The sequence below is a fragment of the Meles meles genome, chromosome 9 (genome assembly GCF_922984935.1).
Source record: "Meles meles chromosome 9, mMelMel3.1 paternal haplotype, whole genome shotgun sequence".
Lineage (NCBI taxonomy): Eukaryota > Metazoa > Chordata > Mammalia > Carnivora > Mustelidae > Meles > Meles meles.
Window position 1 is genome coordinate 501,281 of NC_060074.1, and position 22,287 is coordinate 523,567.

Consider the following 22,287-nt stretch of genomic DNA (forward strand, 5'->3'; position numbering starts at 1 on the left):
CAGAGTGAGCTTCACGGGATATACAAAGGAAACCCCTGTACCCCCTCTCTCTCTTCATTCTGTAAGGACCACACAAGTGTCCCCTGGTTTTCAGATCCAGACTCTGCCTCTGAAGCACCACCCTCAGCCCGTCCCTTGGAACCGAGTGCTGTGAGCCTTTCCTCCTAATTACCCATCAGGATATACTTGCCCTGTCTCATTTCCTCAGTTCCCACAGCTGCATTAAAAATTTGGCTAACAAATCCTTGATAATGCTTTATTACCTTTTTACACTTCATGGCAAATCCTTTTTATTGTGACTTCCTGGAAATAATTCTTGACTTCAAAATGCTAATGGTTTCTGGACTAGATGTGCAAAAGTTATCTGGGGCCAGAAGAGCACTTTCCCCCTCACGTTTCCCAAACTAAGTTGGTGGCTTTCTACCCTGTTGGTCCTGTTGTAAACTATTTCTCTTGTAAAGTGCAAGTGGGAGATTTTGCTTATTAATGTTTTGCCAGGCCTGGGGATGTATAACCCCTAGCTGTGTCATTCTGGGAGAAGTGGAAAGGACACTCTGTACTTTTGGAATGGTAGTTTCTGATAGAGGATAGAAGAAAGAATGTTCCGTTATTTCATTGCTAGTTTTCTAACCAGACGCTGGTCCTCTCTAAAGCGTACCTTTGATGTATTTGAGATATGAGATTACTCTAGGGACTTTCTATTGTCATGGGATGGCCATACAGTTACTTATTTCAACAGATGGTTATTATTATTCTCTGTAACAAAAATCTGATCTCCCTAATCAAAAAGTAAGTGTTCTGTGGAGAGGATTCAAAGAATCAAATCACAGTATTTGTGGGTGATTCATGATTTTTATCAGTATGTCTTAGCGTCAAAGAGAATTTCACGCTTGTCCTGAGTACCATGTTGCCTTCATAAGTGTTAGACTTATTTTCAGGGATGAAAAATTTAAATAGTCTTATTACTGAGTGATGTACTTAGCACATGTGCTGGAACGATTTCCGGTGGTGTTGGGAGTTCTGGTTTAGACACCGACTGCAGAAAAAGGCCGTTGGCTGCTGCTGCAGTAAAACACAGGAGGTGGACCCGTCACTTGGAATGTTGGCCCTACGTAGGCTGACGGGTAGGTAGGGAACCGTCAGGGAATGTATGAAAACATTCATGTAATCCTGCCATTCCTGCAAAAGAAAGATACCTATATCATGGCTTTTTATAAAGAAACTTCCAGTAAATAAAAACAGAAACTATAGCAGAGACAATTCCTGAAAGTTATTTTTTCAAATACTTGTTTTATCATTAACTAATACAATAAATCTGGACAATGTAGTAAGTTTGGGCAATTTACTTAAGAGTGAGGAAATATAAACTTGATAATGCATTGAAAATAAAGCTCAGAACTAAACTTCTAGAAAAGTGTATGGTGTCATTTGAAGATATGGCCCAAACACGTAGGTGTCCTTGCATATTTCTGACTTCAGCACTCTCAGTGTTACCAAGAAAAATCTGTTAAAAAGCTTGTCTTTATAAATAAATTAATTCAAGGAAAGGTAATGCTTAGGAGTTGAATTTTGCCCTTCCATAATTGGTATGTTGACGTTCTAACCCCTAATACCTCAAAATGTGACCTTATTTGGAAATAGGGTCTTTGCCAACATGATTAGTTAAGATGAAGTCTTCCTGGAGTACGGTGGGCCCCTAATCCAGTATGACCAGTGCCTTTAATAAAAGGGGAATTTGGACACAGACACACACACACAAGGAGAATACCACATTAAATAATAACTCACCTTTTCCATGCCCCTAGTCCACAGAAACTTCTACTTTCTGTATTATGAATTTGCCTATTCTAGGTACCTCAAAAGTTAGGAATCATAAAATATTTGTTCTTCTGTGTCTGGCTTATTTCATTAAGCATGATGTTTACATGATCCATTCATGTTATAGAATATAATATAGTACATAGTATAACATGTTATACCTAAGCTATATTCCATTATACATATGTACCATGTTTTATTTATCCATTTTTATTTACCCACTTATCCAATGATAGACACTTGGACTTTTCTCATCTTTTGACTGTTGTGAATAATGCATGAACAGTGGCATACAAGTATCTTTTCTAATCCCTGCTCTCAGTTCTTTTGGATATATACCTAAAAATGGAATTGGTGGTTCGTCTGGAAGTTCTATGTATAACCCTTCGGAAAACCACCAAATTGTTTTCCATGGGGGCTACACCATTTTACATTCCCACTAAAACTGTTTGAGGGCTTCAATTTCTCCACATCCTTGCTAATACGTGTTATATTCTTATTCTTTTTTAGTCATCTTCGTAAGTGTGAAGTGATATTTCATTGTGATTTTGATTTGCATTTCCCTAATGAGTAACAATGTTGAGTATCTTTTCATGTGATTATTGGCCATTTGTTTATTTCCTTTGCAAAAATGCCTATTTCAGTCCCTTGCCCATTTTTAAATTGGGCTGTTTGTTTTTTTATTGTCGTTGTTACTGAATTTGGGGAGTTCTTTATATATTCTGGATCTTAATCACTTATTAGGCATAGGATTTCAAATTCTTTTCCTGTAGGTTGTTTTTTCACTTCTTTGATAATATTCCTGATGCACACAGGTTCTTAATTTTTATGAAATACAATTTATTTATGTTTTCTTTTATGACGTGCTTTTGGGTGTCATGTCCATGATATCATTACCAAATCTAGTGTCATGAAGATTTTTCACAAAGTTTTCTTCTAAGATAATTTTATCTCCTAAATTTAGGTCTTTGGTGCATCTTGAGTTAGTTTTTACACCTCAGGGAAGGAAAGGTCCAGCTTCTTTCTTTTGCATGTGCCTCTGCAGTTTTCCAAGGATGATTTATAGAAAAGACTGTCTTTCCCCACTTAGACGGCCACTTCAGCCTTGTAAAATTCTGTTGATTTGGTGTGAGAGTTTATTCCTGGTCTCTCTACTCTGTTACATCTGTTTGTACATCTCCCTTATTCCAGTGCATACTGTTTTAATTAGCTTAGCTTTGGAGTAAGTTTTTTTTTTTAATATTTTATTTATTTATTTGACAGAGAGAGATCACAAGTAGATAGAGAGGCAGGCAGAGAGAGAGAGGGAAGCAGGCTCCCTGCTGAGCAAAGAGCCCGATGTGGGACTCAATCCCAGGACCCTGAGATCATGACCCGAGCCGAAGGCAGCGGCTCAACCCACTGAGCCACCCAGGCGCCCCTGGAGTAAGTTTTGAAGCCAGGAAGTACAATCCTCCAACTTTGTTTTTCTTATTCAAGATTATTTTGCCTTTTCAGGGTCCCTTGTAATTCCATAAGAACTTGAGTATTGGTCTTTCCAATTCCATGAAAAGGCTGTTGGAATTTTGATGGAGATTGTAGCAAATTTGAGAAGTACCCTTTTGCCACCTTTCAGCCAATTTTGCCTTCTCTTACCAACATGAATAACCACTATTCTGACTTCTAATGTGAAATCTTGGTTTGCACGTATTAGCCATAATTTTGTCACAAAAAAATGAAGGCTTGATTTAAAAAAAAAAAAGAAAAAAAATTTTTTTTTTGTAAGCAAGTGGAACTGTATTTATCAAATATATTCATACAATAAAATTCCATTCTCCAATTGTTTCATAAATACTATACAAAGAAAAATCTGCCTGAGATTTACTTGCATGCTTGCTTAAAGTCATATTGCAAGGAATATTTGAAGTTACTAGAAACAAACTTTCTTTGTGGAATATTTTGGCAGCAGTTTAGCCACAGATTTTCCAGATTTTTATTTACCTATTAGAACTCAAGAATTTATGAGTTCAAATATAGTTTATATTTATCTTAAAATGATATCAAACTTACAGAAAAGTTACATGGATGGTATAAAATATATTTTCCTGATCTGTTTGAGAGTAATATGCCAACGCGATGATTTATTACCCAAGAATATTTGGTATGTAATTCCTATGAAAAAGATACATTTTCCTACATAACCACAATCCAACCATCAAAATCAGGAAACAAGTAAGAGTACACTGATACATTATTACCATCAAATACCCAGACTCAATTAAACTTTCACCAGATGACCTAAAAATGTCCCTTACTGTGAATCCATCTGTTAAAGGGTTTCATGTTTCCATAGTGGGTGTGTCTCTCCAGTCACCTTAAATCTAGCACAGTTCTTTAGTGTTTCCTTGAATTCATGACCATGTAGCTTTTGAAAATTCAAGCCATTTATTTTGTGGAATGTTCTGCACTTCGGTTTAGCTGATAGTTTTTCCTTATATACTCAGGGCATGTATTTTTGTCAGGAGTATCACACATGCGAGGGTTCATTCTTCTGCTCGGGCGGTACACAGTTCGGATTTGGTTTGTTAACTGATTTCATCACTTGATTAAACTGGTATTTGTCAGGTTTCCAATGTATTTTTTTTCCTTGTTTTCCCTTTGTAATTTATAGCTACTTTATATGGGAGGGGCTTTGAGAACATATAAGTACTGCATTTCTCATAAAGTTTTCACAAACTTGTTTTAGTATCCACTGACGCCTCCTAGCTGAGTTAATTATGCTTGTCCATGATGATTTTTAAATCTGCCATTCCTTCTGCATTTATTGATTGGCATTGTTTGTAAATTTTTTTTTTATCTTTTCACCTTAATTAAATTAATTAAAGTAGGGAGTCATGGATTTATATTTTATTTAATGAAGTGTATGACCTTTGAGTGCCATTGTTTATTTTGGCATTCAAGTGTTCTTAGATCTGACCTGTAAGAGCCCCCTCATATGGTTTCTACATCCCTTTGGCATGACCCTGTCTTCTTTTGAGAACTTACTTTCACCTGAAGTAAAGGCTCATTTGGGCTATCTTAGTCCCAAACTTGGAATTCACCATTTGAAAAACATTCACTTGTTTTGGGTTTTTTGTTTTTTTGTTTTTTTTTTTTTTTAGAAAAAAATATTTAAAAATCAAGATTAGATGTCAAGTGAGCTTGTGACTGTTGGGATATTGCGGCTACTCAGCCCTCTAAAAGGACACCTCAAGGAACTAATTTATATATTTTTATAAGTTCCATATGTGCGTTTGTAAATATGCGTACAAATGCGTATATTCAAATATGGGTTATGGACAAGAGACTATAGTACACACTCATACACGTTTAGTTGTGTCTCCCGATCTATCATCCACCCAACACTAATTCTGCGCCAATACTAATACCAATGTAACATCCCAGCATTTGTGCTAGTTTGTTGTTTTGTTTTGTTTTTCCTTTTCATCTATTCTGACAGTGGGAACCCTGGCTTCTGTTATCTCCAATATACTAACTTCCTGGGCCAGTGACCCCTGCAGCTGTGACCAACTTCTTATTCCTGTTTCCGCTACCATCCATGAACACCCTTTTTCCTGAGATCACGTTCCAACACCAATTCTAGGCACGTCTTCGCACAAGCACTTCTTCATACTCCCCAGATGCTGTCGCTTCCTGGAGGCTGAAAATGCCCTATACTTCTAGCCCTAAATGCCATGGACCCTTCCGCAATAATATAGGATATTAGATAATATTTGCCAGTCTTTTCATAATGCTTATAGGAAAGTTTTCTGAGAATAACTGTAATTCCATCTCAACAGGCCCTTCACTGCATTACAGTATCTAAAGCGCTTTCTTATTCCTAAGTGAAAGCTACATTCGAGGAAGTGGGGCTCTTAGAGGTAAATGACAAAGTTTTTGTTTGTTTGACAGGTTATTTTTATTTTTGGTTTTAGAAGGATTAACTGCACTGTGATCTTGTTGAGACTACCTAGGAAGTCCATTATAATTTATAAAGCAAAGTTCTCCAGGGCAAACCAGAACCAAACCAACATTTGCACCAATCTCACTGTTGGTTAAATCAAACAAACAAAAAGGAATATTATGAGTAAACTTATTTAGTCCAGTAAACTGATTTGCTCATAAAATCTACTTTAATAAACTAAAGTTTATAAAGGTTTACATTTTAAATAAATTTCAACATTTTCTAGGTGGATAAAAATGAAACACTTTTATGTTGATGTAAAATATTTATGCGATTTTAAACACATACTCTGATGGATGAGTGTGTCAAATGCATGTCAGTCCACTTCTGAAATTATCTAAGGCACAAGATTAATAGTAATTTAGTCTCAAAACATAGATCCTATTTCGATAAAGATTTCATTTAGAAAAACACCCCATATTCATTTAAGTCATTTGGGAAAAAATAGGTTATTGAATTGGAAAATCCAGGTTTTGTTAAAAATGGAGGCATTATAAAATAATAAATATGTGTATTTCATGTTGAGTTGTATATTTCTATCAAATTAGACTTCTGGAAAGCTACATTTTTAGAGGAGTTTCTTAAAATGCATCATTTGCATAAAATTTATTTAAAATATTGGTTAATTTTGAAAATGATCAGTTACTCTTGTGAAAGAACTCACTCTTTTTGTAAAATACTCTTTTTGTAAATGTGGTGCTGGTGAACTTTTTCTTTCATTTTAGCAGATGCTGTCTCATCTTTTTTGAGTTGATAAGGATTGCACAATCCCCTCGTGTTTCCTTTTGCAAGGACTTCTCTTGCTAAATCACATCAACGATATCAACCTCAATGGTGAATGTATTTGCAACTGTTTCTTCCCACACGGTTTTGGTTTTTGTGAAAGACCTATATATATATTTAATATAGTCTTTTATTTTAAGTTTTCAGATATTAAGTATTTGAAATTATGTATGTATTGATCAGTAATTTACATATAAGGCGGATTCTCAAGTGTGAAACGTGCGTCGCTCTGACAGACTACGTAGGCACTCAGAGGATGGCCGCATTTTTGAGATGTATTTAGAGGCATTGTTGTCCTTTTGGTTATGTATATGTTCAGCATCTTTGACAAATACACCAGTAGCAGTAGCTTTAACAATTTAGAATTTATTTCTCACTCATGTGACAGTGTAGGCGTACGGAGCCCAGATGGTCCCATAATTGCATAAGGGCTCTGATCCGTTCTGTCTCATTGCTCTCCCTGTCCCTTGCGTTTTGTGAGAGGTGTGCAGTAAACTGGTAACCTGGGGAAGAAGAACTCCCTGATTTGTGGTACTTGCTGGTTATTGTGGTATTCACTTGTTATATTTGCTGATTTTAAGCTATCAGTGGCTTAACCACTTGCAAAATTCCTGAAAATTTAACAGTCAGCTCCAACACATGGGCCCAGCAGCACTAGGCATCACCTTCACCGCTATGGTCATGACGCCTTACCAGCAGGACCATATTCCAGTCAGAGGAAAAGGGCCCTTCTCTTAGAGTGTAACTTGATGGTGCCCACATCATTTCCTTTTCCGTCCTGCTAGCCAGAAGTTAATCACATGGCCAATCCTCCAGACAGGCTACGGAATGTCTTCATTCTGTGTAGCTGATTATGTGTTGGTTCTTATAGAACAAAGGAAGAAAGGCATTGGTGACTAATAGTAGGTTGTGCCACAGATGTGCATGAAAAAAAGCCAGTGACATGAGTCATGACTATGAGAATGACAATAACTACTATACGGAAGAAAGGTTACATGAGTAAGTTAATATATGGCAGCTGTTAATTTGAAGATTTTCCACCTCAGTTAACAATTGAATGACTAATAACCAAAAGTGTCTCATTAATATCAGGCAAAGAACAACACAGTGCTACATTAAATCGGTGACAAGAATCGTTACGATCTTTTCAGAAGTTAAATATTATTTTGCATAATTATCATTACACATTTTTCACAAGGTGTCCTCATGGAGTTTTTAAAAAGTTATTCAAAATTATATATTAGCAGACTGGATTAAGAAAAAAGTTCAACTCTGAGAAGTCTTTCCCACTCTCCAGCTGTTTATTGCTGAAAATACAACAATGGCATTTGAAAATTTTATATTCCTAAGAGTTCAGATTAAAGAATGAGTAATCTGAGTGGTGGTCTGTTAATCACAGTAGAACCACTGGGCTGGGTTTGTTTATGAAGAAAAATAAATAATGGTGTCCATGACGACCAGTGTATTTCACACAATATTCTAGAGTTCATATTAAAAGCATATTTAAATTATGCTCTTTGAACCTACAAATCAAAATACCACACTATGGGGGCGTCTGGTGGCTCAGTGGGTTAAAGCCTCTGCCTTCGGCTCAGGTCATGATCCCAGGGTTCTGGGATCGAGCCCCGCATCGGGCTCTCTGCTTAGCAGGGAGCCTGCTTCCTCCTCTCTCTCTGCCTGCCTCTCTGCCTAGTTGTGATTTAAAAAAAAAAAAATACCACACTATGTTAATCAGTGATACTCTGTGCAGCAAATTACACCACCTACTTTCTGTATAACACCACCAATATCATCTTCGTGCTTTTTTCAGGTAGTAAAATGTAATGAGAGGTAGTTGCATCTTCTTCCCTTCGGAAATCGTCACATGACCCTCAATCTTATCGGGTATTAATTTATACCTTCCAATTTTCCCCAGGTTTATTGAGGGATAATTGACAAAAATTGCGTATATTTAAGATGTACAATGTGATGGCTTGACCTATGCAGATACATTGTGAAATGATTACCACAATCAACTTAATTAACATATCCACCACCTCCCAGGGTTCTTACTATTTTATTTTGGCATGGTGAGAGCACGTAAGGTCTGTTCTCTTAGAAAAAGTCAATATAATGCAATAAAATTAACTGTGGCCACCACGCTATAAGTTAGATTTTCCAGAACATATTCATCTTGTAAGTCTATTTTAATTCTTTATTATTTTTTAAAATTCAATAAAAGGATTCTTTTTAATATCATATTTTTCTTTCTTATTGTTGAAGAAAGCAAAAATCAGAAGTAATTTTTTTCAGAAGCAATTTTTAACATAAAGTATTAATTCTAGAATAATTTTATATAGATAAACCTGTTTTCTATGTGTGAATTTTCTTCATTCTTAGTTGTTCTATAATCCTTAATCTATTATTTTTCCACCTGAGTCATCGAAGTCTTGGGTACAATCTTCCCTTCTAAAAATCATTATCATTTATCTTGCTGGAGGACCTATTCTTTGCTTCCAAGGTCCTAAATATGTTCATATTCATTCATTCAACATATGTTCATTAAATATCTCTATTGTGGGTATACAAAGTCTCATAGTGAAGCAATGTTTACATTCTGAAAGCCACCAAGGATACAATGTCCTGTCCTCAAAGAACTAGAATCCAGTAGATGAATACACACATGCTTAGGAGAGAACACAAGTAAATGTAGAAACTAAAGCATGCAGGTGTGTAGAGAAGGAGCAGTCCTTTGAAGCCTGTTCATGGTGTGTATTATGGGCACCATGGAGAGAAAATTGCAGTAGAAGTTGCTTAATACTCAACATCTATTTCACTCTTTCACTAATGTGCTTCCTGTAACAAAGAAGCTGGAAATGTAAAAACTCCATTTCTCATAAGCCTTTGTAAGTAGGGTCCTATACAATTTACCTTTGACCAATAATATCCTTGCAGGCAAGATGTGGAAGACAACTAAAATGAAGGCCTGATTATGCTGTTTCTACTGCCAAGTTCAGTCATGAGACAATTTTCCTTCTTCCTTGGTAAGGTTGTCCGAGATCTTGGATCCTGCCACTAGCCCCAGGGGTGGGTTTGTTAGAGAAAAGAGCATATGGAATCAAATTTGTTATTCTAGCTGTCTCACTGTGGTACCGAGCCCGCCAAAGTGGTGGTGACATCTTGGTCATAGCTATCCCCCAATTTTGGCAGGTCCCTATGGCAGTGTCTGGAACCAGTGGCCTTCACATCAAAATGACATTTGATGGTCTGTTTCAATTGTGCTGGTTTGAGTATCAACCTAGAGCCTGTTCCTTCAGCAGTAAGCCAGTTAGTACACTATAATAAACCCCCTTTCCCCCTTTTATTTAAATTGACATATAACGTATTATTTGATTCAGGGGTATGGGTCTATGAATCATCAGTCTTACACAATTCACAGCACTTACCCTACGTATATAGCACATAGCACATACCCTCCCCAACGTTTCTATACAGACATGTCTCTGTAACTGACCACTGATCCAAATGTTAATACTGTAAAATCTTCTCTTTTTTAGTGGGAAAATATGCTTGAGTAGAACACTCCAGACAGAATGAGTAACTCAAGCAGAAGCAAAAAGTGCAATATTTGTGTAGCATCCCTTTTAGAACCAAGCAGCTAGAGCTAAAATGTTAGGGCACTTGGAGTTCTGGATAGAAGTGCAGTTTGGAGAGGACGTATCAGCAGGCTTACGAGACCCTCTTCTATAGGCCAGACAGTGGGGAGTCGGGTAATTTGGGAATATCAGTCTGGAAATGGGATACGGAATAGATGTGAGAAAATGAAAACTGAAAAGGGCCTGATTTATTAGACGCGTAAGGCCAATCGGGGCACCCAGGTGGCTCAGCTGGTTGGGGTCTACCTTCGGCTCAGGTCATGACTCCGGGTCCTGAAATTGAGTCCTCCATCTGCTCCCTGCTTAGCACGGAGCCTTCTCCCTTTCCCTCTGACCCTCCCTCCTGCTTATGCTCTCGTTCACTCTTTAAAAAAAAAAAGAGCTTTGATGAGCCTCCAACTTTGTTATTCAGATAATTAATAATTAATTAATTATTAATTAATTAATTATGCAGGCTTAAGAAATGCTAGATGCACAAGGTGGGATAAGGACTATGGTGAGGTAAAATGCCATTAAGTGAAATGAACCTGTGAATGTCAGAAATGTTTTCCATAAGCAGGAGCTCTAATTGGACAACATTGTTGGTTTCAAGTTGAATTTATATAGAAAATTAACTAGTTGTGGATGCATTCTTCTTATATCAAGAAAATTTTTTATAGTCAGTTACCCCCAAGTTAAGGACTTGTCTATTTACTTATGACTATTCTTTTTTTAAAAAAAGCTTTTATTTATTTGACAGAGATCACAAGTAGTCAGAGAGGCAGGCAGAGAGAGAGAGAGGAAGGGAAGCAGGCTCCCCGCTGAGCAGAGAGCCCGATGCAGGGCTGGATCCCAGGACCCTGAGATCATGCCCTGAGCCGAAGGCAGAGGCCTTAACCCACTGAGCCACCCAGGCGCCCCTACTTATGACTATTCTTAAAGACCACTGGACTTAGAAAATATCAGTCCAGGTCTTGCTTTACTTTTTTGTGTGTGTAATTTTAGACTAACTCCCTGAATTCTCTGTCTGAATTTCTTCGTCTGCAAGATGGGAGTTCTAATACCTATCTTAATGGTTTGAAGTGCTTATTTCAAGAATTATTTCATTTTGAAGAAACATCTAAGTCAGTATTCTCTTCCAGACTGAATTGAATTAAACTCTTATCACATTTTATAATACATGGAAAATAACTTATATTGCAGTAAGATAGTCTTACCATAATTTTTAAAAAATCCTTAATTGCAGTAGAGTAAGACAATGGGAATGAAATATTTATTCTAGAAAATACTATTGCAGTAAATACTATTGCAGGGGGCAGTACTCTAACAATAATAATATCAGGTATTAATTCATTTGATCCCCAAGAAACTTATGAGGAAGATATTAAGTGATAAAATAATACTTGTTGAATGTTTAAAACAAATGCTGTCAATAGTCTTTCAAATTCAGCCTATATTTAGTGCCTGAATGCTAACTATCCTATGTGTGTTTACTACTTTTCTTTTTACCTTTAATTCTTACTGAAAATTCTATTAAAGTCACGCCACTGGCTTAATTTCTGTGTGACTAAAAAAAGAACCACATTTTGGTGTGGTAGCTGAAAACTCTTATTTGTATAACTCAAAAAATTTCCAGTTTAAACTTTCTCTTTTTAAACTTTCTCTGGTTGTGCTGTTCCAGTTTCATTCTTATTATTATTTTCCTGATAGAACTTCCACCTTCTTGCTCTCTATGTAACATTTCTTTTAACTATGTGTTTGATAGAGTAAGATGATTTTTTTTCTAATTCGATCAGACAAAATTTTGTCTTAATGGAAGATATAATCAAACTATATTTGTTAGAATTACTAATTTTTATTTTCCAACTTGTCTGTGTCTTCTGGTAACCAGGCACTTTTTTGTCTTTTATTTTTTCCCTTTTCTACATCCTGTTTGCTCCCATTTATTTTTGTATTTGATTTTCACACATTTTAACCATTATGTTCCAAGAACTGGTTTTATTTGAATGCAACTTACTGTGGTTTGTAGTGCCTTTGGATGATTCATCGTTTTTAAATTTTTGTGACCACATTGTATTCAAATATTGCCTCTATCTCGTTATTCTTCTCCTCTCTTTTATGGACTCCAAATACCCATTACTGACCCTTTCATTGTGACTCCTATATCTTGACACATTCCTCTTATTTTCCATTCTTTTATCTCATTGTACTTCTGATTGGATATTTTTTTCTGAATCATCTTCTAATTCACTACTTCTCCCTTTAGGACTGTGTCATCTTTTAGAAAACCTAAGTATTTTGATTATTTTCACTTTTCAATTCTAAAATTATTTGATTAGTTTACATAGTTTTAGTTCTTGGCTAAAATCCACCGTATTGTCATTTAATATCTGTGCATATTAATCTCTGTTGTTTGAAAATTATTTTCTCCAAATTCTAATATCTGGCTCTCTGGCTGGTCTGTTTCTTTTAGCTGAATTTTCTCTTCATTTCGTTTTCAGTTAATTCTTGTTCTTTTTTCCCATGCTTCCTCCTTTCTATTGAGTGTCATACTCTATATATGAAAAATGTTAGATGTAACATTATGTTTCTGGATTACATTATCTTTCTCTAGAGAGGATTTTTCTTTTCCTTCTGGTAGGTAAATTGTAGCTGATGCAGCTAATCCAATTAGACTTTTAGCTGATTCAGAGTTGGTCTTGAATCTCTGTAAGACCAGTTCATTCCTCACATTTACTCCTAGAGTATATCCCTTTGGGAATACAAACTAAATGCTCTGTGTCTGCAATAGGATCTCTCTGTCTTGATTGACCCTGGGATCTAATTTTTGTCTTTAGTATGAAATTGCCAAAAAAAGAAAAGTTCTCTGCTTCATAGTCTCTGAGCTGTACTTTCTGTTTTTCCTCTTCCTTCTCAGACTCTGTAACAAACTAACAAATGACTCCATGGGCTATTTTGTCTTCCTCATCCTGACATCAGGTCTTCTGTTGCCCATGAATCCTCTCAAACACTACGTGCTTCTTGGGTGGAGGGAGATGCAGGATATTACAGGTTTCCTTGCTACCCTCAAAGATAAAGCCCTTTTACTTTTATACTTATCTAAGCTTTTTAATTCTACTACTAAGGAATTTTGGTGTAAGTGGTGGTTTGCTATGAAATGCAATCTCTTGAGCAATCTGGGATGCTAGGTCACAATTCTTTCTGCTCTGGGTTCTTTTTTTTTAAAGATTTTATTTAAATATTTGACAGACAGAGATCACAAGTAGGTAGAGCAGCACGCTGAGACAGAGGGGAGGCAGGCTCCCCGCTGAGCAGGGAGCCTGACACGGGGCTCGGTCTCAGGACCCTGAGATCATGACCCAAGCCGAAGGCAGAGGCCCAATCCATTGTCTGCTCTGGATTCTTATGACCATATGTGGAAGACATCTACCTATAAGCATTTCTATTTTTCCGATGAACTGTCAGAGCCTATAGTTCAGGCCATTAGGCTCATCCTCAGAGACTCATCAGTGTTTAAGGTCCAGTTGTGTCCTTTCTGATTTCTCTCTCTTTGCTCACTTGTCCAAATCTTACCATTTCAGGACAAGGAAACACCTCTTATCTCCTCACTCTTCCTATTATATACATTGTGGCTGACATCTATGTTCTGTGTTTATACATTTGTTCTTGTTATTTAAAGTCAGGTTTTTAAAACTATTAACAATATGCAAACAGCACCTTTCTCTCTCAAACATCTGTTCTTTCTTTTTTAAAAAAGATTTTATTTATTTATTTGTCAGAAAGAGAGAGAGTGCTCACAAGCAGGCAGAGAGGCAGGCAGAGGCAGAGAGAAGCAGGCTTCCCGCTGAGCAAGGAGCTCAATGCGGGACTCGATCCCAGGACCCTGGGATCATGACCTGAGCTGAAGGCAGAGGCTTAACCAGCTGAGCCACCCAGACACCCCAAACATCTGTTCCAGAACTTACAAAATTATAGTGTGCTATAATTTCATAAAAGTTAACTTTGGGGGAACAGTGGTCCATGCTTGTGAGACACTGTGCTTCCCAATCCCTGTATTATTTTCCCTTGAAAGAACAAAAACTTGTTACTAAATTGTTTTTGTTTGTCTTTTGGCAGTCTTGGCGATGAGATGGGACCTGAGGTCAGCTGCTGAAGACTCTGAAGATGGTTCCTAGGAGCAGGTGAAGAGACCCACAGAGCCTCTTTGTTTACGGCCTCTTCAGCACTCGCCAGGATCTCTGGTAAGCTGTTCGCAGATGAAACTCTGCTTATTTTGCATTTTGAGCTCTTCAAATTTGTTTTTTCTACTATGTCTGGATGGAAAATTGTAGTGTGAGACTCCAGAATTTTCACAGGATGAAACTGGGGTGTGAGAAAACCAGATTTTCATGATGAGATTTAGTGGGCCACAAGATTTGGCTTTGTAGCCAGCTTCATCTATAAGGTAAATGCCTTTGGGAGGTCCTGCCAGTTCTGAGGAACTGCACACAGACAGCCAGAAACAGCAAGTCTGGTTGAATCTAGCAGGATTATTTTAAGGGAAAATAACGCCTATGCTTCAGTCAGAAGAAAGCAAGATGGCAGCTGTTAGGGGACTCACAAAGCCTTGAGGTAAGTCCACAGCATAAATGAGACTAGGGGACTTAGGGAAATAAATTAAGAAATTCAGACTTTTTTGACCAATGTCTCATCAAAATCTAAGTAGGCACAAGTCAGACCATGAAAAGCCATTAGGGTATCTGTCACTATAGAGAAATCTCTTGAAAGGAATAACAGACCTACTGCTAATGGGACTCTTAGAAGCTGAAGCTGAAAAACTTGTGGGCACTTGTTTAGCACTGACATACTGACAGAGGGCTGGCCACCTAACTCTGTGACTGCCGTGGTAGGATACACTGATGATGGGTATAGGCTAGATAGATGCTAAGTCCCCACCCCAAACTCAAAAAACTTTCAGAGCAACAAGATATGCCGTAAAGTACCAGAAATGTCTAGCTCAGAAGCACATCTCCCTTAGGTGTTCATTTGGCTCGAGACATAAGGCTTACCTGAAGAAAGAGGGTCCTCAAATTTCAAAGAATTGAATGGAACATTCAATGTTCCACCTTCCAGCACACCTGCTTATTTTATGCCTAAGAACTATAATCCTGGAAGCTATAAATATCTACAAAAGTGGAAAAATTTTGCTAAGACAACCTAGAATTATAATGGTAATTATAGGGAATATTCCAATTAGACAAGATCATTCATTTAGGAAGAGCTCTTTAAGGTAAGGGTTCCCAAATCAAACAAACAGAATGGGATACTTATTTTGATTGGCAGACAGGGACTGCAAAAAGCTTCAAGACTCCAGAATAGATTCATTGTAAGTCTCATTGTGAAGGGTTAATGAGAAGACACAACAGGTACGTAAAGGAAAAAATTGTGAGACTGACGTGTCTCCTATTACACCCCTCTATCCTTCTTTGCCTCAGTCCTTACCGTCTATTAATCTGAATTGTCCTTCCACTTGCAAGAGGCTACAGACTATAAACAAAAGTCTGCCAAGTCAGTGGCTTTACAGTTACGTCCCTATCTGTCCTCAAAGGAGGTCCCCCTGTGAGTCCCTTGCAGGGCTGATGCCACTCTGAGGGAAACTGCCAGTTATTTCTTTAAATACCTGAGGATAAATTGAAATTAATAGAAAAACTTGCCAAATTTGGGTAGGTATACTTTGTATGTTAAATTCCACTTGCTCCAGAGTCTGAAGATGGGATCCTGGGAAAGCTGGATCTGGCAAGAGAGAGAATTCTCACCGGAGTCAGCCCTCCCAGATCTGTCTGCAGTGCCCGATTCAGAGGTGAAGGTAAAACTTCACATTGTCGCTTCCTTTCCAAATCTACACCCATTGGTTGCTTTTCTCTCCCAGAGACAGCTGTTGCCTTCTGGATTGCCTCATTTTGTGTCCTGAGAACTTGGCTCGGCAGCCATCAGGTTGGGGGCCCCAGAAGATCATCAAGCAGGACTGTCCGTTGCATCCCCTTGGCTGCTGGATGTGGCTGGGCAGAGTGTGTCTGGCGCTGCAGTAGCAGTGGGGCTCCTCCCACTGTTGCTAGGTCTTAGAGGAATCATCTCAGTCTCTCTCTTTTTTCTTTTTTTTTTCTTTCCTCCACCCCCTCCCCTCCCCTGTCTTTCTTATACCTATCTTTAGGAACAATTTTGGATGTTGGAAAGGTAATATCTTTTGCACCCCTTTGATGCCTCTCCCAAGGCCACCTTGAGGTTGTTCAGTACTGCCAGAAATATTTGGCGTTTGTCCCCGCTAAAACATGACAAGATATTGAAATATTTTTCTAAAGTAGCTCTATGGCCAAAAGTTGACCAAATTGGAAGTTGGTATTCAGAGCCTGATAGGAACTCTTAAAATACCTTCTCCCTTAGGTTAAATAGATTCAGGGGTGGGAGGGGGCGGTGAACATTCCAAAGACAAAGGTCTAAATCGAAGAAAATGTAGTTGGATGGACTGATTTGCCCCTTAGTGTCATTCAGGTCATGATCCAGGTCTTTGAGGACTTAAAAACAACTGTCCTTGTCTTATAAATTGAGTCTTTACAAGAACAGAAATGCAGCTCTGGAAGCAACTCAAAACCCACTATCTTTTTTTACCAATCCTAAAACCTCCTCTATTTATCTGGAAAGACTTGTAGATATTGTAAAATTTTGGCCTTGCAAAAAGAGAAAGTTCTTCTTGGAGGAACTTACATTCCTGTGCCTTTGAGATGTAAATGTTCTACCTGGTCTTCTCTAGGAACATTTATCTGGGCCATCTCTTTGAAATGCAGACTTCAGGGATGTAATTCTTACTGGAAGGGGAAAAAGGGTGAAAGAATATTCGGAAACTAGGTGTAAATTTTAAGTCTTACCCACAAGTATTACCTCAAGACATCTGAAGAGGTAACTGTAACTTAATCCATCTGCTAGAAACACAACTTAACCCAGTAGTCATTCTTTTATAACCTAGTGAGTTTTGCATCATCATGCCTGTCTCATGACTAAAATTTTAACAGAAGGTAAAGATCTCTGCTTACCTCTCTCTCTGTGTTGATGAATATTTATGTGCGCATGTTGTAAATGTGTGATTTCTTTTCTACCAACAGATGGTATTGCCCAAATCAATTTGGCTTAAAGAAATTGAAGCATTTATATAAATCAGTTATATGTTCAGAAATATAGAAATTGACCTAAATGCTTTTCAAGTTCACATGTTGTAGGATAATATTCAATAACTTGCTTAAGGTTGTTGGTTTTACTAAAATAGACATTTATTCAGTTATCAGCAATACATATAATACTTTTATTCTATGTTTACTAAAAGTCAAATAAGCTCATGTTATCTCTCATACAATTTGTCAGCAAGAAAGAGAACTCATAATAACTCGAAACTTTTATGAATAATCTAGACATAATTGTTAAGAATAAGAAAATTAAATAGACATTGATAAAAACCTTACAAATGAATTTTTCCAACAATAAAAAAGTCAATTTAAGTGTAAAAGCTTTAAATCTTTGGTTTTCCTACTCCCACATGAAGGCAGTACACACAAAATCCCTTACTGAAGTTTGGATGATTGGATGGACCAGATTTGAAGAAATCTTCAGTTAAGTAGAGTGCTAAGTATGTAGTATTCCAAAATAAATAGCAGAGCTAGAGTCACAATGATCGTGTCAGGGATTCATTCGGTCCTTGCAGTGTTTCTTAAGTGCCTGAAGTGTTTTGTGAATCTTTAAGATTTCCTTAACAGCCCTGTGAAGTTAAGATAATTACAGGTGAAAATAAGTCCTTGGGAAGGACAAGTAACTTGCTTAATTCACCAGTTAGTGGTAGTTCTGAGATCTGAGTTCAGGTTTGTCTGACTCCAAAGTTCAATGTTATGCATGCCTTTTTGGTTAATTAGATTCTGTTTTATTCCTATCAAAATAAGAGTGGAGTATGGAGCATTACCTGGGAACGATAATTCAATTTATAACATTATGACGTAAAAATGAAATTTTATCTTGCATTTGATAAAATGATTTGTGGGCTGTTGCAATGCTTTATTTCTCTCTCTCTCTCTCTCTCTCTCTCTCTCTGTGTGTGTGTGTGTGTGTGTGTGTGTGTGTATTTCATGTTCTGGATTAGAAATTTTTGAAGGCAGGATTTTCTTTTTTTCCTTAAGTATTTGTTACTATATTTATCATGGTAAAACCTAAGCAAATTCTTGGTTCCTATTCAGTTATTATTCAGACAGAAGAGAGAAGTTTACAAAATACTCTTTTTTATAATTTTACCTGGAACCAACTCTGGAAGTTACCATGGCCCCTAAGTTGAAATAAGGGTATTACATATTTTTTTCTTTTTGTATCTGTAGACCAGGGCAGTGAGATTTACCTTTGAACAGTGATCAAGGAGATTTCCACCTACCGTTTTTTCAGAAGGCAAATTTATTATACCAGGTAAACTGGTATAGTATAGGAACCCAGAATCAAAATATAACTTCAGGAACTACATAGGAATAGATGCCAGAGTGGTGGGGGACAGAATGCTGGAATCAGACCTTGGAACAGCAACAAAAATAGTAGTAACAACAACGATTAATGGAGCAATGACTGTTTATGAACTCTGCTACTATTGCCTCACACAATCCTTACAACTCATTATACCTTTTATGCAGAGGACGGAATGGCTTTGGAGAGGTAGGTCCATCGTCCAGCATTGCACAGGCAATGATGGACAGAATCAGGGTTATGTCGTAGGTCTGCCTTACTTCAAAATGATCTGTTTACTACTAGGTTTATATTGCCTCTCAAATGCCATCTGGTCTAATGCTATTTTTGTATTTTTTAAAAACAGTTTTCTTGTTTTAAAATGTAAATAATGTCCTCACAAAGGGCTGTATACAACCGAAGGGCTCAGAATGTCATAAACTGTATCACTCCTTTCTAGTCATAACCTGGACTTCCCATTGTCAGTTATTGCTAAAACTGTTGTCAGTTTTAACAGTCAAATGCACTTAATAATAATGTACGTTTTAGGTAATCCCAGCATAAAATCTCTACACCTTAATTTATCAGTGGACAGAAAAGGAATGAAGATTCAGTACTTGATGTTACCTAATTTCATCCAGGTCTCTCTTTGCTCTGACATCCTCTGGGTAATAATTTGAACTTCCCCTTGAACTTTGATTTTGTTTTGTCATTATTTTTAGGTTTCTGAGTTAACAGGAAAAAAATAGCACCATTTTCTTTTCTCTATAACCCTCATTTTGTTCATATTTCCTCTCCTTCAACCCATCTCCCTAGGTAACAAAGCAAACAAAGGAAAACCTTTTATTTTCAAAAAATTTAAAAATGTAGATAAATGTTGAAGAAAAAAATATTGTCTTTTCAGATGCTTATATAACTAGGAGCAAAGGAAAAACCGTTCTCACTTGCATTCTTACATTTAGACACCAGCTGTCGCCTCTCCAGGGGCGCCAAGTGTGCTATGTTTGCAAAGGGTTTATTTTTCACAGTTGCTAAAATTTTGCTTGAAAAATATCTAGTGTCGGGGCGCCTGGGTGGCTCAGTGGGTTAAAGCCTCTGCCTTCGGCTCAGGTCATGATCTCAGGGACCTGGGATCGAGCCCCACATCGGGCTCTCTGCTCAGTGGAGAGCCTGTCCTCCTCTCTCTGCCTGCCTCTCTGCCTGCTTGTGATCTCTGTCTGTCAAATAAATAAACAAATCTTTTAAAAAAAGAAGGAAAGAAAAATATCTAGTGTAACTCAAGAAATCCTTGTTATATTTAAAAAGAGAGAGAAAGAGAAAAGATACCAGTGAAATTTGTTAAATAAAGGACCAGCTCTGGACTAAACCAATAGTCAAAAGTTCTCATTAGATTTAGTTTGCAAAGCATGGTTGTTGGGGCTGGGTAAGTGGCCAGGGCATCTGGAGTCATCAGAAAAAGCTTCTGTAACCTCTGTTCAAGTTACAGCAATATTTTCTTCATGAAAGCTGTGTCTTTGACCCTTGTACACTGTTAGAAAACTTTAGCTATTTCAAACCAAACTTGGCAAAAAGAAGTCAGGAAAACACCGAGGTAATTGTTGCTTTTTTATAGTAGGATAGTGGCCCACATAAAAATTTCCTTCAGTGTAAAAATGATAAAAACCGAAGCTACATATCTATCAGACTTGTGTCAGGAACTTGAAAAAATCAGCTGTGATTAATCTACGATTTCATCACACAACGTATTTTCAGCCCCAGAAAGCATACATGTACCTCACTTGTAACTCCAGCTAGTGAAGGAAAGCTCCCCTCAAGAACCCCCAAAATTAAGTTATGAAACAAATATCCTGCCTGTAGTCAGATACCATCTTACTCACATCCGAGACTGGCAAGTAACCTCTGATTATACTTGTATAACCCACTTGCAACATAAGCTTCTGGGTTGCCCTGACGACCACAGGCCACGTTGGTGTACCGGAGTGGACTAACGGTTGAGACGACCACTGTTTAAAGTGAGCACCTACAATGTTGTCCAACATTTCTAGTTTGTCTTCAACATTCAATATTGTTTTTCTAGTATCTAGGCAAGAAAATTAAAATTTGAGAAGGTTCAGTAGTTTGCCAAAAATACGTAGCTAAGGAATGGAAATCCTTGGATCGAAATACAAATCTCATCTCCTAATCTAGGGTATTTCTACTACAGTTTGTTACGTACAGAAGTGATTGACAGAATTAAGGAATCCCTAGGGGGTGGGACAGGTGGAAATGACCTTATTTCATGCTCCAGATACAGCATTCGTTTTTGGTGAATTAGTACAGGACAGTCATTTCTTTTTCTTTCTTTCTTTTATTTCCTTCCTTCCTTCCTTCTTTCAGAGAAAGAGATGGGGGGAGGGGCTAAGAGAGAGGGAGAGAAAGAATCTGAAGCAGGTTTCATGCTCAACATAGAGCCCAGGGCAGGGCTTGATCTCACTACCAAAGCCAAAATCAAGAGTCAGAAACTTAACCAACTGAGCCACCCAGGTGCCCCAGGACAGTGATTTCTTTATAATTATAAACTCAAAATATTACTACCCACTTTCTGGTTTGTGTGTCTGAAAGGTCAACATGTTTGAGGAAAAAGTATTTTATTCAATTTAAAAATGTTCCAATATATTGAATTATAGTACTTGTGAGGATATCCATATTCCCTTTATTCATCCAGTGGGAAGGAAACTCTGCAAGGAAGCCATGGCTGGTGCATGGGGTACAGTACCTTCTGACTGTGCTTTCTGTGTAAACACAGAAATCCTATGGTGGCCTTTTTAAAAAGTGTCCTTTGCGTATCAGAGTGAGTCACTGTAAAAAGACAAACTTGATCACTTTTCAAAGCTGCCAGCTGGAATCTTAACTGGAAATTCTGCAGAAATAGCTGTTAATGCTTCCAGTTGTTCATGACCTAAAAAAAAAATTGCTGGATCGTTCATTCTTAAAAAATTATTATTGTAACTGTATTGTTTTCATGACGTGAAGGTACATTTCCTATTTCTTGTGATTTATGATTCTACATCTTTATGAATGGTAGCCATTTTCCACAGGCAAACTGTATAATGAAAGGAAAGGAGTAAAAGATAGTTATCCCATATCCCACAGAGTTGCTTTTATCTGTGTTAAGAATTCCTTTTTTTCTTTGTAATTATCTTGCTCACCTGCTTCTATATGTTGTGTAATGGACGGACATTCCACTTAAGCCTGGCATTATACAAGGCAGATATCTAGATTATGGTGACTGATTTTAAAAAAGACAATGCAAAGTACACATATGTAAAGTTATGTGGATATAAATTATCAAAAATTTAAAGTCTAGAGATCTGGTTCTTAAAGTTGTAAATAAGAGATATTGGGATATTTTTCTTTGACTGCTTTTATACTTTGAAAAAATATATTTTAATTGGATTTATTCTGACGATAATAGAAATGTGAACTGGAGTTGTATTTTCCTGAATTACCAACAACTAGAGCACAGAATCTACACAGTTCTATGAATTATCTATAAACACTGGTTTAAACATAAATAGATAATTTTAACTTTCACTCTGTTAAAACGTG

At 37.2% G+C, this 22,287-nt stretch overlaps 1 pseudogene; it reads left to right on the forward strand.

The window, feature by feature from the left end:
• The first annotated feature begins 985 nt into the window (after positions 1–985).
• LOC123950879 overlaps positions 986–22,287 on the forward strand; it is a 57,230-nt pseudogene continuing 35,928 nt past the window's right edge.